The sequence below is a fragment of the Ochotona curzoniae genome, unplaced genomic scaffold, assembly GCF_017591425.1.
Source record: "Ochotona curzoniae isolate NIBS_2020 unplaced genomic scaffold, NIBS_Ocur_1.0 scaffold_4506, whole genome shotgun sequence".
Taxonomy (NCBI): Eukaryota; Metazoa; Chordata; class Mammalia; order Lagomorpha; family Ochotonidae; genus Ochotona; species Ochotona curzoniae.
The window spans coordinates 67,040,448-67,055,288 of NW_024467119.1; positions in this window are offsets into that span (position 1 = coordinate 67,040,448).

A 14,841-nucleotide genomic window follows, 5' to 3' on the forward strand; every position below is an offset into this window, starting at 1 on the left:
TAAAAGACAAATTATCCTTGAGATCATCACAGCTCCATTGACCTGCTCAAGGTTTAAAGGAAGCTGCAATTAGAAGCCATGGTACCAGGGCTGCTGGCAGCTAAGAGACCCTGCATTTACTTTAATCCTATAGAAATGGAACCAGGAACTGCATCGATGTCTGAATGCTGCGGGTCTCATTCAGATTTGCACGAGTTCAGTCATTTGCTTTGCTTAGCAAGATCTTTCTGAGTTTCTGTGGTGTTTTACCATATGAGATATCATCTGAACTGAAAATGCTCACAAAAATAAACTGCATGACAGTTAAGCATACAGTTGGGAGGAGGAGCAGTGGGGAAAGGACGTGACAGGCCACAGACGTGCCACCTTCGGCTACTTGCCAGAACCCTCCCAGCTACCAGCGACAACCAAACCTCCCAGGCACAGATGCTATGGCCAGGCCTGACTCTCACACATGGCACCTGATTAAGATAACTATCTGACCACTTTTGGTAATAAGAGAAATTGAAAATCTATTCCAGATGGGAGCAATGAGATTTTATTTATTTGAACTCTTACAAAGCACACAGGCCCCCCAATGCCAAGCTTAAGGCACCTGGTAGAAGCAGCCATGATATGAGCGGTAGTTCCTGCCTTTCCCATGGTCATGAGTTCTCATTCTACACTACCCCACAACCACCTGGAGAGGGGATCGGAGCACAGAACAGGGAAATAACATTCCCGAATCACGCAGATCCAGAGCTCAAACTCAGCTTCCCAGGCCCTTGACCACTTAGCCATCACTACTCGGAAATACAGCCTGCTCTAAACTGCTTCTTCTGCCAAAAAAAAAAAAAAAATTGAAAAGATCCATTAGATGAGACAGCCACTTCCCCTGAACATAAGCAATACTTAAAACACCTTAATTTATGAGTTTAATAAAAGCCAGCCAGGTGAATTGCAAGCTTGTTAATGCAAAACATGGATCAGGCCAGAAAGTTCCAGGAAATGCAGGTGCAGACTTTTAAAAGGAGAAAAGAACAAAGTCCAGCTCATCCAGAGCATGGGGACTGCAGGTATGGTCTCCAGGGAAAGGGCACAGGGTCTCCAGAGAGTCCTTCCAGCCACAAACCTCCTTTCTTCAGCACATAAAGCATGGACCCAGCCCCATCTCAAAGGTGAAAATAAGAATGATGTGTAACCCAAGAATGCATAAATATTCATTTCCAGTGATAATTAGGTCTGCTACGTGAGCCATGCTGGACCATCATCTGGCCGATGCTTTCTTGGAGCTGATCTATCAGGGATCCAGCTATGACCAGCAGGGGAAGCGGTAAGCAGAAAGGTGGGACACATGCCCTTGGTGAGAAGCAGGTTAATAGCCTCTTGTAGCCAAAGCTTATCAATTACTCTGGCTGTGCAGAAGGGGTACCATGGGCTTCAGACTGAATCCAGCTGGTTGAGGCTTCCCCTCCATTAGAGAACACTCTAGGTAGGCGTGTATGTGTGTGTGATCACTTTGTTCTCCCTTCCTTTGACTTTCCCACCAGTTGCTACCAGGTAGTGCTCAAATCTCTGCGTTCTTGCTTCTAGAAAGAGATATTCCTATTTCTGTCCTCTGCTCTCAGAAGGGTCAATGTCAAGATTCTTCCCAGGTAGGTACCCAGAGAAGTAAAGTGTAAGGCAAAACTTTAGTAGAGCAAGAAAGGGATCATGCCCAGGGCAGCCATGCCCTCCTAGTGATCCTGCTTGGCCCCCACTCCTCACCTCCCCACCACCACCTTCACACTCATCCTCTACCACCCAGGGAACTCTGGAACTTTTTGGTCTTCTGGTGTAATGGCACTCTTCAGCAAAGCATCCCAAGGGGCAAGAAGTTGAGAGCTGTCCATCAGCAGCATTCTCAGCAGCAGGGGAAGTAAATCCAGCCCTCCCGAAGGCAGACACAGGCAACACATCACGGCAGCCACCACAGAGAATAATCTGCAGCTCCTGGGGGTAATCTCTTAAATCTCTAGCACACCGATGCCAGAGAACAGAGAGGTGACTGGGAGTGAGGAAGGCTTATCAGGCTCAAGTCCGTCCAGCCAGGCACTGAGCCAGTTTCAAGCATGGCCTCCAAGTAGAGTGCTGCTCCTACAGTCTACCCTCAGAAAGCCAGGCCCTCCTTGAATGTACACAGCTCCTGCACGCATGTGCCACTCCCTCTTAGGGGAGCACTCTTTCCTCACCCGCTTCCCTACCTTGATTCTCATCTCTCTCCATGGCTCAGCTTGGATGCCAACTTCCCATGGTCCTCCTCTACATGGATGAAGTCATGCTGCTTGCTGAGCAATTTCACAGCTCTTATCCCGTCTGCATCCTGTGAGTCCTCCTAGTCATTTATTTCTACAGCACCCCACCACCCACCAGCTTGAAAGTTCTCTGAAGAACAGGATCGTATCTGCTGTACTCAGTCTGGTTTCCCTGGTGCTTGGCACAGAACCTAGAAACTGAGAAAAACTCAGTAAATACTGAATGCATGAGGAAGGAAGGAAGGAAGGAAGGAAGGAAGGAAGGAAGGAAGGAAGGAAGGAAGGAAGGAAGGAAGGAAGGAAGGAAGGAATTTTAGCACTTCAGGACAGAAGGGCCCAAGAATAGACGTATAGCTCTGAAAAGGCTCTGGAAATGGTCCCACTTCTAGAATCAACCCTCCCACACTTGGAGCAGGTACTTAGCTATCTGTTCCCATAGCACCAAGCCCCCACCACAACCTGAAGAAATACAGTCCTATATGACCTTGTCACCAGTGAGTTTTCTCCTGCTACACTCTACACCCAAAAGAGCAGAAGTCACTTCCACCTTATTCATTGTCTTATCCCCAGCATCTAGCAAAGCATCAGGCATATAGTCGGTATCCTACAAAGGGTTGTTGAATAAATAAAAGACATTTATTTAGGAGAACCCAGTTAAATGTTCTCAAATTTACACTGGCATTAAAGGGAAACGCATTGGTGTTTAACTAGCTTCCAACAGAGATATAAACAAAACATTGGGGACTTGGGGGACCCTTTATGAATACAAAGATCCTATGAATGCTGTTGCAGTGGTAGAAGAATTCTTTCTAAATTTTAAGCATTAGGGTGTGACTAACAGATATGACAAAGCTCAGCCATGATCATAACCACACCCATCATCAAGGAATTGCTCAGAGTTCAACAAGATATTAAACATATTATATACACAGTGGTATAACAGTAAATTTTCACAGAATCACTGTGATGTAAGAATCACTACTTCCATTTTTCAATTTGAGGGGAAGAGAGACAGACAGAGACACACAAAAGGAAAGAGAATCCACTCCCAGCTGCCCATCCCATAATGTCTGAAATGGCTTCAGTTGAGTCAAGGTTGAAGCTGAGAACTGGAAACTCCATACAAGTCTCCCACTTAGGTGGCAGGAATCCAATGAGTGGAGCCGTTACTATTGCCTCCCAGGATTTACATTCATAGGGAGTTGGAGTTAGGAAGCAGTCATCAAACCCAGATAGCCTAATGTGCAATAGAAGCTTCTAGGGAAAACAAAACTCAAAAGCCAAGAGTGCTAACTCCAAAGTCTGTATTCATTTGAAGTACATGTTGAGTTCCCTTCTCTGTTGTTAAAGTTGGACACTTAAACATGATGACAAATACAGTACTGAAGTCAGAATCCTTTTAAATGAACTTCTGAATCTCTTAATATAATGCCAATTCTCCCCATATAAAACTTAAAAAGGGGGTAAGAGCAGGGAAAAGATAACTTATAGTATCTGAATGATACAATAGAGCATGCACTTGAAAATATTAACCACTAAAACTGAATTTTGGTGTTCCTAATAATTCATGCATTATAGCTTTGTCCTCGTTGTAATGGTATCAAGAGTCGGCAGCCTTGAGAGGCAATTATGGCCTGATGGGATTAGCTATCCTAAAAAGGAGTTTAGAAAGAGTTTATTCACCCCTTGTGCCACAAGGTGGATGTCGACCCTAAGGATGAGCCCTTGTCAGACATCAGTCTGATATCCTAGCCTTGAACATTCCTGGATCTTCACCTATAGCAATACACTTATGATATCATATTACAGCGATCAGAATGTACTAAAACAGAAGGTGATTCTGTCCCAGTGTCTTCTCTTTCTGAACGTACTCAGCCAAGTCGTTTAAGCAGCATCATTTTCTTTGCAATGCTTATGTGGAGCCCGAATATTTACCTATGGGCACCCAAAGCTCTCTAGTCACACTGACAACCTGCATTTACAGTATATATCTGACCAATTGTGACAGAGAAGGGAGAGGAGAATTTGGGTCTCCTCTTGTGAGCATTGCTTCGAATGATGAACTGGGTCATGGCTGTTTTTTCATCATGTCTTGTCACACTTCAAGGGAAAAGGTGGGTTGGAGCAAAAGATCTAAAACACTAATGTATTAGAACATTTCTCCTATTTTTTTTTTAATTTCTCTGTTTCCATGGTAACAGAACTATCAACCAACGAATGTGTCCTGCTATCCTACAACTAAAAAAATGTTTCAAAGAAGAAAATGTTAATCCATATTTATCCACTTTTATCAGTAATATATCTTGAGAGAATTCAATAAAATCCATCAGCTTTTTTTTTTCATTTCTCTTCCTCTTCAAAGACTTGTACAATCAGTGGAATTCTGAATCAAGAGGTGGAGGGAATCTAATAAAACTTCCAGTGGGATGAAGAAATGAGTTACATATTTATGAGGAGGTCTTAGTTGACCTTTGTCTTGAAATCCCTAAAATTAGTTTTTCTTCACCTAACTTGCTAAGTGCTTGTTTTCTAAACCACTCAAATATACAGAGGTATTTCAAAAAAAAAATCATGGAAAAGTGGGGTTGAACCGACAAGTTTATGGTAGTGCAAAAATGTTGAAATCTGTGCATATATTTTCACTGTACACATTTTTCCATGAGCTTTTAAAGATCACTTCTATCTACTGATCATATAAATCTTATAAATTTGATTTGTAAGGGGCTGTCTCTCTTGGTCCTTGGCCAGATATTGGAAATAACCCCATGATCCCTAACTCACTTGAGGCCTCTTCTGGCTACTCCCTAACAGGCACTGGGTGCCATCTCCACTTGCCTTGCTTGGATTCTTTTGTATAAACTGAAGTTCCTTGTCTGTCCAATTCTTCTGGAAGCTACAAAGTAGCTTGCCAGCACCTACAATTGATTCTTTGCCTGCTTATCTGGCCCCAACATCTCTGAAACAGTGAGGGATCAATTTAGACAAGCTTCAATAGTATAATCTTCCCAATTCCCTATTTTGTTTCTCTGTAGCTGATTATTCATAACATAATGGTTCCATGTAATTCCACAAGCTGATGACTTCCTTGACCACTCCTCCTGTGTGTAATATTCCATCCTGGATTGTGCCCAATGAATAGCAAATGTCTCCTTCTTTCAGAACAACAGTCATTGGATCTCTCCTTGAAATAAATTTTTTAACATGTGCACTCTATCTTCTGTTCTTATTGGAAAGAACTAAGATTGGAGACAGGGTCAAGGAAAAAAGGGAAATTAACCAACTAATGCAGAGATTGGCTTCCAAGATGGGAAAAAAAACTCTATCCTTGAATCTGTGAGCCATGAGGGACCAGACCAGCATCTCTCAATACGCACTTCCTCAGAATGTGTTTGTGGGTGTTGGTTGGGTCAAAGTCCCTCAGCTGGTTCTCCAAACTGTTCTGTGATAGTGATTGGGAAAGGACAACAGATTTTTCTGTTATGGGTGATGTGTGCTTCTTTGGGATGTCCCATCTGTGAGTAAGATGGTTGGCACATCAACAGCTTCAGCTGCAGCTATCTAGCACGGACCCTGCTTCCTGGTCCTGTTCTAACCTCTGGAACCTAAGGATAAAATACTAGGTCTCCAATGCTGGAGAACAATGTGCAGCGAGTACAGCTAGGGCTGAGCATCTGCAGCTTTGTCAAAGCTCCAGGGAGCTTTCGCAGTGCAGGTAGGGTTCAGATCCCTGGCTTGCAGGGTAGGCTTAGGAACACCTGAGTCCCTTTATCATCAACCCTCCCCCATTCCACACATCCCAAGTCAGTCTTAGCAATGTGCACCAGCGATTAAATAGCAACAACAACAAAAGTACTTTTCATTTATGTCTTAGTCTTGGTTGGCTTAAAAAGCATCCACATGTTAGCTGTTGTGCTGGAGATTAGAAGTCTGAACTCGGGCTTAGGGGACTAAATCTAATATGTGAGCAAGGATACATTACTTCTAAAGGCTATGAAAAGTTCCTATGACTTGCATATTTTATTGTGACCTCCAATCTCATTCAGTTTAGTCCTCAGTGTCTTATGTTAGTACTAGTAAGAGGGCAGAAAACTTGGGCCTGGCGCGATGGCGCAGCGGTTAAAGGTCCTCGCCTTGCACGCCCGGGATCCCATATGGGCGCTGGTTCTATCCCCAGCAGCCCCACTTCCCTTCCAGCTCCCTGCCTGTGGCCAAAGAAAGCAGTCGAGGACGGCCCAAAGCTTTGGGACCCTGTACCCGCGTGGGAGACCCGGAAGAGGCTCCTGGCTTCGGATTGGCATAGTATCAGCCGTTGTGCTCACTTGGGGAGTGAATCATAGGACGGAAGATCTTCCTCTCTGTCTCTCCTCTTTGTATATCTGCCTTTCCAATAAAAAATAATAAAAAAAAAAAGAGGGCAGAAAACTTAATCCAATCATGGTGTGGCATGTAGGGTCTTTGGGAAAGGATTATACTAGATTGGGTCATCAGAGTTGAGTCCTGATGCTTGAACATCGGTGGCTTTATAAGGATCCTAATAAATGGTAGATGAATAGATAGGTAAGATAGGTGTCAATTAATTGACAGGTATGTAGAGAGAAACAGAAACTCATTCCTGGTCTTTTACCATGCATGGCTTTGCATTCCGTTACATCACCTTAACATTCTGCCAGCAAGAATGCCAGGGGTCAAACCAGTGAAGCCTGTCTGACCTCAGATTGTGAACCTCCAGAACCATGAGCCAGAATAAGCCTCTTTTCTTCATAAAGTGACTGTCTCAGTAACCAAAAGCTGGTTAACATGGATGTCCTAAGGGAGAATCTGTCTCCTGATCTTCTCCCATGTCAGCCTGGACATCACCTGCATCCTTTGGCCTGTGGCCCTCAACCAGCAGTCGCATCACGTGTGCTCTGCTTTTCTGATTCTGACTCTCTTGCATCCTTCTTTGACATGTAAGGATGATTGTGAAGACACTGCATTGGGCCCACCAGGATAATCAGGATAATCTTCCCTATCAGAAGACCCTTCATTTAATTGCATGCCAAGTCCCTTTTGCTGTGTAAGATAATATATTCACTGGTTTAGGGGATTAGACCTGGACATGTTTGGGGGTCCAGGATTGTTATTCTGCTTACCACATTCTTCTAAAACTGTTAGGATGGTCCAATTAGAGAGTGGGTGTCTGCCAGAGGATTTTCTCATTATCAAATTCTCAAAAATCTCTTTGGATCTGCAGCCTGCTCATTCTGCTTGCTACTCATTTCCACTTGTGCATTTCCTGGTTAATGGTTCTCTCCTGTTTCATCACTCCTTATCTTCGCAGATACACAGTTCTGGGTAAGGCACAATGCTCATTTCTAAGTGAGACAAGCGCACTACATTTGGCATGCATAAGAGAAAAATAATTTCAGAGCATAAGTTTACAAACTTTGTGCAAAATAAGCTTAGGAAACTCTACAGTCAAACATTGTCAATCAGCATTCCTAGCGCGTTTGCTCATTAAATGCTATGCAAGTCAAGCAGGTCTTTATCGTTGTTGAAACAGCAAATCTGCACATTTTGTGTGATTCAAAATATTTGTAATAGAACTGCTACCAAATATATAGGCATGGCATTGATCCACACATCACAATTTCTTCTCAATAGTGAGGGAAAGTATCAGGCCCAGCAGTATAGCTCTGGGGAGTTTTGCCTATGATAATAGAGTGTTTGGGAGGGTAAAGAGGAGGAAGGTGGGGGAGGGGAAGTGATCATAAACTGAGGGAGGCGGGACCTAGGGCTTTATTTGCTAAGGGAAAAACAGCTGGAAACACACTGTGGTTGTTAGAGAAAATAAGAATGTTTGTTGGAAATTAAATTCAGGGAAGATGAATTTGAAAGCAAGAGGAAATGAACATTTTCTCTGATTTAAAAATGGCACATTTAAGAAAAAGTGAAGTGAGGGTAAACATTTTTTAGATACCTCTGTGTATTTCTTGTGTTGTGGGCACCCAGTTCTTTTCTTCTACTCATTTGTCTGCTATGATTTTCATCTTTATTATTGATTTATAAGCACTCTTTATGCATTAGGGCTATCAGTTTTTTTCCCTTTAATATGTAGTTCATAAAACTTTTCCATTTATCCATCTTGAGTCAAATATGTTTTCAATGTAGAAATTATAAACTTAAAATCAGTCAAGCCTTATCATATTTCCATTGTGTTTTTGTGCAGTTATTATTAAGCTCAGAAATGCCTTCTGCATACTTAGATTATGAAAATGTCACCCACTAGTCACTAAAGATATGAAGTGAAATTTAATTTTTCACTTAATAAGATTCGCTCATTTATTTCTTCAGCAAACATTATTTCAAAGGCATCATATGGCACACGTTGTTCTAATAGCTGAGGGTTCAGAAAATAAATTTTAAAAATAAATAAAAATGTCTGCCTTTGTGACACTGACATTTGTGGCATCAAGATATATAATAAAGAGGAGCATGTGATATGGCATAGAAGATCAAGCCACCACTCGCAGCACTGGTAAGCACTGGTTCCTGCAAATGAGCCTGAGAGGGCAGTCCAAGTCCAGTGCTAGCCATGTGGTGAACCAAGTTGGGTCTCCTGGCTCCTGGCTCCTAGCTTTGGCAGGCCAAGCTCTATCTGCTGTAACCATTTGAGGAGTTAATCAGCAGATGCAAGAGTCATTTCTTTCTCTCTCTATCTTTCTCTGTCTCACTCTCTTTCTCTCTCTCATCTGTATGAGTGCTGCTCTGCATTTCTACTAAAAAAAAAGTCTGTTTCTCAAAAATGCAATGAAGTAGGCCCAGCATAGTAGCCTAGTGTCCAAAATCCTTGCCTTGCATGCCCAGGATCCCATATGGATGCCAGTACTAATCCCAGCTGCTCCATTTCCCTTACAGCTCCCTGCTTGTGGCCTGGGAAAACAGTCGAGGACAGCCCAAAGCCTTGGGACCCTGCACCTGCGTGGGAGACCCAGAAGAAGCTCCTGGCTTCGGACTGGCTCAGCACCGACCGTTATGGCCACTTGGGGAGAGAACCAGTGGATGGAAGATCTGTCTCTCCTTCACTTTGTAAATCTGACTTGCCAATAAAAACAAATACATCTTTTAAAAATGCAATAAAGGTTAAAAAGCTAACAGAATTATAAAGTAAGGAATCATGTCATGAAACAAATCTGGGAAAGGGATTGTTGGAACGTTGGGCAGGTGGCAGTGCAGTATGATCAGGGAAGGGTTCCCTGAGTGAACCTTGCTGATGTCGGGGAAGAGAGCTTTAGGTGTATGCCAAGAACACCAAGGAGGACCACATAGCTGGAGGGCCTGTGCAAAAGACAAGGGAAGAGTGAAAAAGAGGTGAGAGAGGTACTATTGCAATTCTTAGTTCCTATCACCCATGTCTTTGTGGGCCATTGTGTGGTGAGATGGCATGGCTTTGCAGAATTTTGACTAGAGAGTAATGTTACTTTACAAATTATTAGAATTTCTTTGGCTTCCCTGTTGAGAACAGGTTCTTGTGGAAGTCCAACGGCTGGTTACTGAATGATTACAATAATCCAGGTGAGAAGTGAGGGTGGAATTTAAGACCATAAAACTGAATGAAATTACTCAAAGATTGACAAAGAATATTAGCAATACCAAATACTGACAGGTGAACAAGAAAATGCACATTCTCGAAAGTCCTCCACGTCAATCAGGATAACCCTTCTTGAAAGCAGTTAGAATGTCCATCAGTTATAAGCATACATATCTTCATTCCAGTAATCCTGCTGTTAGAAATGCATTTCAAGAAAGAAAACACAAATAAGTGAATAAAAATGAAGATTTTTTGCATCTTTAATCATCATAGCAAAAAGCCAGAAACAATATAAATGTTCCCACCAATTGATAGTGACAATCATACACACACACACACACACACACACACACACACACACACACAGGGAGGGAGGGGGAGAGAGAGAGAGAGAGGATTGATATTAATACTATACAGCCACTTAAATTTACAGTGTAAACATTTATATTCACTTGGGCTGTGGTATCTATAATTCAGTAAATACTTTAGCAAATACAGTGTGAACAGATTACATGGTTGTGCTTTTTTCTGTATAGTTTAGGCTTCACCCTAGGAGGATAGCATTGTTCTACTCTGTAACCCCCACCCTCGTGCGGTCAGCTAGCATTTTATCAACAAAGGTCACTCTCCAGAGGCAATTACTAAAAGCCTTTCTGTAATCCACATCTCTAATCAGCAAGAAAGGTTTTTCTAATTAGCATACTGAATTTCAAAAATGGGTTTTCATAGGGAAACTAATGGATTGTTAATGAGCATAATGGATATCAAAAATGGGCAATCATCGATGAAATTTATGGAATTCAAGATTTGTAAACTGACTAAAACATTTTGCAGAACCTTCTTGTCCTGCATAAACAAGGCAAAATGCATTTACAGAGGCCCTATGCCTGACTTTTTAGGGATTTTCAGAGTCCTGTTTCCTAAACACTCCTGCGTCTAGCCACCAGCATAAGCTTCTGGCTGCCCACTGCCAACCATAAGAGAGTCTTATCTCTGTTTGGGGGTGTGCCTACAACTACCCTTTCACTGAAGTTTTGATTGGAGTTCCTAAGAGAAATAATTACAAAATTTTGCACATTTATGTAATAGATTAACATGTTGTTTTACTGCTTGTTGCTTATTTGTTGAATGTCTGTAGATATGGCAGAATTAGTTCTGAAATCTGCCTTGGTTCCAAGGTAGAAGAAGCTAATATTACCCTCCTCTCTGTTTTCCATGGCTACTCCATTAACCTAGTGAACTTTGGTTATGCTTACCCAAACAGCTGCCAGGTGGATGATTCAGCAACAGACCTAAGACAAAGACCATGTTCTTGAAGTTATAGGGATGAGTAGGACTCTTAGATGAGAAAGAAAAGGGATGACCATTGGATTTGATGTTCATATTTCACAACAAAGAGACATCTTTTGAAAAATGATTTACTGATTTAAAAAGCAGAGTTAGAGAGGAAGAAACAGAGAAAGAGACAATCTTCCAGCTATTGGTCTATTTCTCAAATGGCTACAAGGGCCACTGCTGAGCCAAGCCAAAGTCAGGAGCCAGGAACTCCGCCTGGCCTCTCACCTGGGTGTAGAGGCCCAAGCACTTGGGCCATCTTCCACAACATTCCCAGGAACATTAACAGGGAACTGGATTGAAAGTGGAATCACCAAAACACAAACCAGCATCCATATACTATAATCAGCAGCACAGGCCACAGTGAAAGTGCTGTACCACAGCGCTGGACAATAAAAATATCTTTTAAAAGTGAATTTTAGGGCAAAGCTCAATGGCTCATTGGTCAAATTCTCACCTTGCACTCACCATGATCCCATATGGGCACCTGTTCATGTCCTGGCTTCTCCACTTCCCACCTAGGTCCCTGCCTATGACCTGGGAAAACAAAAGAGGATGGCCCACAGCCTTGGGACCCTGCACCTGTGTGGGAGACCCAGAAGAAGCTCCTGGTTCTTGGCTTTGGATTGCTCCAGACATTGCAGCCACCTGGAGAGTGAACCAGAAGATGGATCTTTCTCTGTATCTCCTTGCCTCTGTAGGCTGCTTTTCCAATAAAAATAAATAAATCTTTTTAAAGTAAATTTTAAAAATTAAAAGCAAATTAAGAAAAAAGAGGAGACAATGAGGATAGGATTGGGAGAACTGAATATGTGTAATTGGTTCACTTTATTTTTAAAAAATGAAGCTAAAAATAGAGTATGAAGACCTGGAGTTTGGTGCAATGGTTTAGACAACACTTGGGCCACCTCTTTCTACATTGGAGTGTCTGAGCCTGAATTCTGATTCTTCTCTGGATTCCAGCTTCCTAAGGCACACTCTGGGATGAGGCAGAGGATGACTCACAGTGGTGGATTCCAGCCACCGATCTGAGACCCAACTCAGGTTCTGAATTCCAAGTTCCTAGCTTTAGCCTGTTCTATACCTGCTTTTGTAGGCATTTATGGAATGAGGCTCCAGGTGAATCGCTCACTCACTCACTCTCTCCTTTTTCTCTCTCCCACTCTCACTCTGTCTCACTCTGTGTGTGTCTGCATGCTTATGTATGTATTGCTGCCTCTCAAATAAACAAGTGAAATGAAAAGAAAACATGGGAAAAAAAGAATATGAAAGGCAGGAGCGCTGATATTGTGAATAACCCAGGAATTGCATTAACTTAAGTAGCCAGCTGGGTGTTGATATTCACCCCCTTGCTGCCTCTCATGTACCCCTATTCTTCTAATAGTCAGAGTTATTACCTAATTTCCCAAGAATATTACTTCTTTTTATTTGACTATTGGGATCAATCACCATGTCATGAGTGACCAAATGCTTTGGAAAGAGAACAAACTTAGATTTGCTCTGTCTGGTTCTCTTCTCCTCCCCCAAAGGCAAGCAGCAGAACTTAATGTATTTCCTGCCATGTGTTTTAAATAGCAAGATGTTATTTTTGGTTGTTCAAATTACTAACCTTTTACATTGATTCCTGAATCTGCCTTTCCCCTTCCTCTCTCTCCCTTCACTGTTTAAAGTAGCCCCTGATTGATTTCCCTAGATCTTCTCAGTTACCTGCCTCTCTCTTGCTTTCTCCTCCCTCCCTCCATCTCTATTCCAATTCTCCCACAGTTGCAGGTGCCTACAGTTGAGAAACAGCCCAGTGAGATGTCCCAGGTGAATTTCATGAGTGACAAACACATCCCAATGGCACTGAAAGGGCGAGATTTTATGAACCTACTTTCACATACTTGTCTGGAGTGGCGATTGGATAAAATAATAATCAAGCAAAGTTTCCTGACAGCTTTTCTTCCTAGCTTAAAAAAGGAAAACTAGAAACAGACACAGAGGGAAGGCTAAATCACACAACAAGAATTGAAGCCTCACAGTATTCAGATCAGAATGTCATGAAACACCACTTCCTCTCCAAACGGTGCTCTTTAAAATGTGATCTGATTTTAAACTCGCCCATGCCTGTCTGCATGAACATATGTGAGCACACAGATTACTCGCTTTGGAAAATATCCATTCCCCTACAAAGCAGCGGGAACGGTAGCCTGTCTGCAGGGGTGGGCGTGAAGTCCAGAGAGGCCTGACCCCTTCAAGGATCTTAAGTGGCTGCCTACTTTCCTTCCTGTGTTCCCCATCCTTCCTGCTGTTATTACTGTTGTTTCTGTTTTACAAGGACATGTCACTCTCCTTAAACTCTCTCTCTCTCCCCCTCCTTAATTAGTCTGCAGTAAAAATACAAATTGCACCACTGTACTTTATTATTAGCCATTTGATGGGCCAAAAAATGCTTCCTAAGTACTGCCTAGAGGATATTAATCAGACCTGCTGACTCTTCTCAAGCACCCACTTTTATATCGCGACCCTCCCGCATGGGTTATCATGAGGGTGGTGATCATGCCTCCCTCCCAGGGGGACATTTTGCTGGTCGCCCTCTGTGCATTTTCAAAGGTACAGCCAGAATGCATGGCACCCGTCCTCCGTGAGCCAGGTCCACAGCCTGCTCTCTCTGCTCATCAGCTTTCATGGCTATGGTACTTCATGGATGTGAACATTCCCTCCCATCAGCCTGCCCCCACCCACTCTTCAGTGGAACATACAGAATGAATGTCGATGTCATAAGACAACAGCTAAGCTTCATGATCTTTAAAGTCACATGGCTTGGCCAGGACAGCCTTCTCCTTGAAAGTAAAAACTAGAGAAATTACAGTTCCAAAGAGTCTAATGCAAGGGTATGGTTCCAACTACAAATACAGTGACTGGCCCGGAGAGTACAGTCTACTTGGTCATTTCTGTTCTGTGCAAATGGTTGTATGTTTCAATAGGGAACAGTTACTAAAGATGTGCTTGGGTTATGATGATGATAGAGGTTTGTTGTGAGACTTGAGTTTTCACCAAGCTCTGGTCTCTGTGGGAAGCTCATTATCAACTTTGTCTACCAGATATGCTGTATTTCACATCTCTGTGTGTGCTCAAATACCAAAATGGAGAAACCAAACAAAATCTTCTCAACACAAGTAAAAAGCAAAATAGTAAACAAACCAATTAGGACTGAAGCTCTACTGTAACATACTCATTTGATAACTAACTTACAAGGGGTCCTAACACACTTCTAGGCCAAAAGCCGTCATTTATTACTGAAATTACTGGTGTATGCCATAGCCCTGAGTGGACTATATTAGAACTTCTATTTCACATTTAACTTAGTGGTTTAAAGTATGATTTACAGTTTTGTTTAGCATTTTATTTTCTCCACCATATGTCATTTCTTCTACATCTCTGTTCTTGTACATTTTCCGTTCTTAAATGCTCATGAGTCCCAATCTCGTGTGGCCATAATGATTTTTCAGGAGTGCATTTAGCTCCAAAAGATTTCAATTGCAATGTAGTCGATCGTGGATTAGAACATGCAGCACAACCTTTGATTTTTGGTGTTACTGCGGCTTCCGCTTCCAGCTCAGAAGCACGCACTGTGCTTATAGATTTCTTCTTTCCTGAATGCAAGATTCAGATGAGTGAACA